The 3353-nt window shown below is 28.9% G+C and overlaps 1 long non-coding RNA gene across 3 annotated transcripts in view; it reads left to right on the top strand.

Annotated features, from left to right (window-relative positions):
* The first annotated feature begins 1208 nt into the window (after nucleotides 1-1208).
* Nucleotides 1209-3353, top strand: part of LOC106687160 (uncharacterized) — a 4772-nt gene continuing 2627 nt past the window's right edge. For 2 of the 3 annotated variants that reach the window (XR_010844558.1, XR_010844557.1), the window contains exon 1: nucleotides 1209-1744. This is a non-coding gene — a long non-coding RNA (uncharacterized lncRNA). The remainder of the gene's footprint in view (nucleotides 1745-3353) is intronic. The other variant, XR_010844559.1, reaches the window with a different exon arrangement.

A 3353-nucleotide genomic window follows, 5' to 3' on the forward strand; every position in this document is an offset into this window, starting at 1 on the left:
GTACATTATAATACATTTAGTAAATCTGATCTAAGTTAAATTGGAGTGTCACAGGCGTGTAGATAAACTACCCAATGGTAGCACTCTAATAATAAACAACATTGAATTTAGAAAAAGGTTGGTGATTATATAAAATTGATCAGTGATATTATAATTTGTTTCTTTCTATTATCATATTAAAGTTAAATATTTGGAATATTGTTTCAGATGATCGGAGCGGGTACTACTTACTTGGTCATTCTTCTCCAGTACGGAAAATAGAAGAAAACAACTTATATTTATTTATGATAACATTTGTTTCAATATCAATATTTTTTGAAAAACTAATTTTTATTGTTATTATTTTATTCTTGGCTCTCATAAAAATATATATAAAATACCTTTCAGATTAAAACAAAATGAAATAGACCAGACAAATATGCCCTATACGCTTACAAAATATTCCGAGGTTGTTTCTCTTTTAGAATTTGCTTATGATGCATATAACTTAAAAATCTATCTTAGTTAATCTGATGAATAGTTGAGTTTTTCAAAATTCAATAATGCATTAAAAAATATTGACAAAGTAACAAACTGGTCGAGTTTGGTGTCGTTTCTTACGCAAAGTGTGTCACAGGATTGAAAAGTGCCAATGTCGAATCGATTTTTAAAATCCTAAAGACCCTTGACCAAAAATGTTGCATATAAAATTTTAAAAAGACATGTAATTTCGAAAAAAAAAAATCAAGTTCTGAAACTGGTTGTGTTAGGGATCATTTTACCACATTGTCGTACATTTACTTTAAAAATAATAAATTTTTAAAATTCCGAAATTTTATTTCAACTAAACTTCCCTCACCTTCAATCCCAATGAGACGAAGGAGCCCCAATGAAGATATTTCCCCGAACATCAGTACTTCTTGCTATGCCACTGCTAGGATACTCATGTACTATTTTCTTTAAAGACTTGGAAGGCCCAGAATAGATTAATAGACGTTTCGCAAGCTTTACGCAGAGCAGTAATACTATTATGTATTCTTACAAGAGGCACTGGATAACAAAATTCCCTCTAATTATAATATGGTTATATTCATTGTTTTTTCGATGTCTGTGAATTAATGGCTGATCTAAAACTGTATATATTGCTATTATTCTGAATAAATCAATTAAACGTAGACTATTATATTAGTATATGTATGTTTGGTTATAACACCAGCTGTTCATGGACTTCTCTAAACTCTGAAAGTTTGTTTTTCTTGCCTAAATGCCCTACAAGAAAGGACACACAACACGTTGGGACAAGTTAGTGAGGGAAGAAAGAATGGATTAAAATGTTCAACATAACAATTTCTGTATTTAAAAAAATCGCGGAAATAAATCACACAGATTCTTTACTCAATGTAGTCCGTTGTTATTCTCAAATAATTTAGAACGTTATGCTTAATTTACATCAGCAAATAGTTAGATATATTTGTTTGCTTATAATTTTGATTGGCATAATGTAGTTAATAGTCAAATCAATGAACTAGGCAAAGGTTGTACTCCATTATTATGATTGTTAAATATTTGTTCAGTAACACCTGATATATTTTTTTAATATATGTGCATGTTGGCAACGAAGTTGAAGTGTTGAATCAGCTATTGATCAAGTTTGTTTTGAGAGAACATACCTAACCCTGCATTTCCTATTTGAACATCTAACGTTTTCCCGCGTTGATTAGATTGTAATCAATCTTTGATATAACCAATTGGTTTTTATAAAACGGTAAGTGGAATGATTTTTAACTTGTTAAATTAGGCTCAAGTTTCAATACCTCTTCTACTTTGTGATTCTATACTCTTTAATTTACTTACTTTAAAGTACTTTCTACCATAATTTACTTCATTTCCTTCTATTAACTGCATGAATTATTTTTTAAAATTTATTTAATGTGATTTACAACTGTACAAATAATAAATACAATAAGTAAATATGTTGTATGTTTCATATACACTTGAAAATCTTGGGAAGGAACCACCCATTGGTGGTACTTCAAGCATTAATTTAGAAGCATTAATTAGAAGCATAAATTTTCAGACGCCTCGGAGGATTATCAGGGATTGTTAAGGATGAAAGATTAAGAATTAATGGGTTAGGATGGGTAAGGAGTTTGGAATGAAAAGACGCATATCTGTCTTAGGCCTAATCTGCAACGAAAGAGATGTTAAGGTCATTGTGGATGAATTTATTTGTAACGTAATAAGGAGCATCAAGGATGTTATGTAGGATTTTGGATCGTAAGGATTGGATGCGGGAGGAATTTGATGGTTTGGTGGAGCTCCAGAGCTCAATTCCATATGTCCAAATTGGTCTGATTATCGTAGTGTACACTAATTGTTTGAATGGGAAGTTTAGAGCGTTTGTCAAGTAATTGTAGCAATCGGAATCTACGAGCAGTTTCTTGTGTTTCAGTCTTGTGTTTGGATTCCAAATAAGTTTCTTGTCAAGATGGAGTCCTAAGTAGAACTAATTTAAAATTAATTAAAACTGCAAAACACATTCACCTCATCACCAAATTTCGTAGTTAACATAAAAAATCTCTAAACTTTTTTTTGAAAAGTCATGTGGCTAAATTATATTGTCAAAATAAAAACTGCCGGTTTAAAATTCTTGCCTTGAAATCACTGTTTTTTAAAAATATTTAATATAAAATTTACTGAGGTAGAGAATGAGTTTTGTAGTTAAAACCTCTAATTGTAATGTTAGGCTCTTACTCTAAAATAATTCAGTTCATGTCATTTTACTTATTAAACATAATTTTCTTAGTTTATTTTCAGTAAAGAACAATTGTCCCATATATTTCATCAACAAGAGAAATGACATAAAAAAAAGTAACCTTGACATAGGTTTTAGAAAATTCTTTGCACCTATCTTTAACTTTACTCTTATTATTCTAATTTATGTTATATATTTTTTCTTTTGTTTTTGTTTAGTTTTTGGACCTGTCAATTTGTGTTTTAACATATGTATTCCGTTAACTTATTTATTTATTAAATTATTTCTTTTACCTTATCTGTTCATTGAAGTATTTCTTTTAACTAACCTTTTGTTTTGTTTTTTTCTAAATCTATATATTTATTGATTTATTTGTTTCTTTTTATAAACTGATCTACTGCAGTGGCTGTTATATCCTTGGTTTGACTTTACATTGCTGTCTGATAATAAATTTTTTAAATGGATCGAACATGGATAGCGGGTCATTGGAAAGGGGAGGTCTAAATTAATAGACATTAATTCTAGTCAAAATTAATCCCTAAAATAGGGAGAATAAAATTGTCAATTTAATGAAATAAAATTGTTAAATTAAAAAAAATAAATAAATAAATAAAATATT

Source organism: Halyomorpha halys, unplaced genomic scaffold, assembly GCF_000696795.3.
Source record: "Halyomorpha halys isolate HHAL.00 unplaced genomic scaffold, Hhal_1.1 Scaffold920.1, whole genome shotgun sequence".
Classification (NCBI taxonomy): Eukaryota; Metazoa; Arthropoda; class Insecta; order Hemiptera; family Pentatomidae; genus Halyomorpha; species Halyomorpha halys.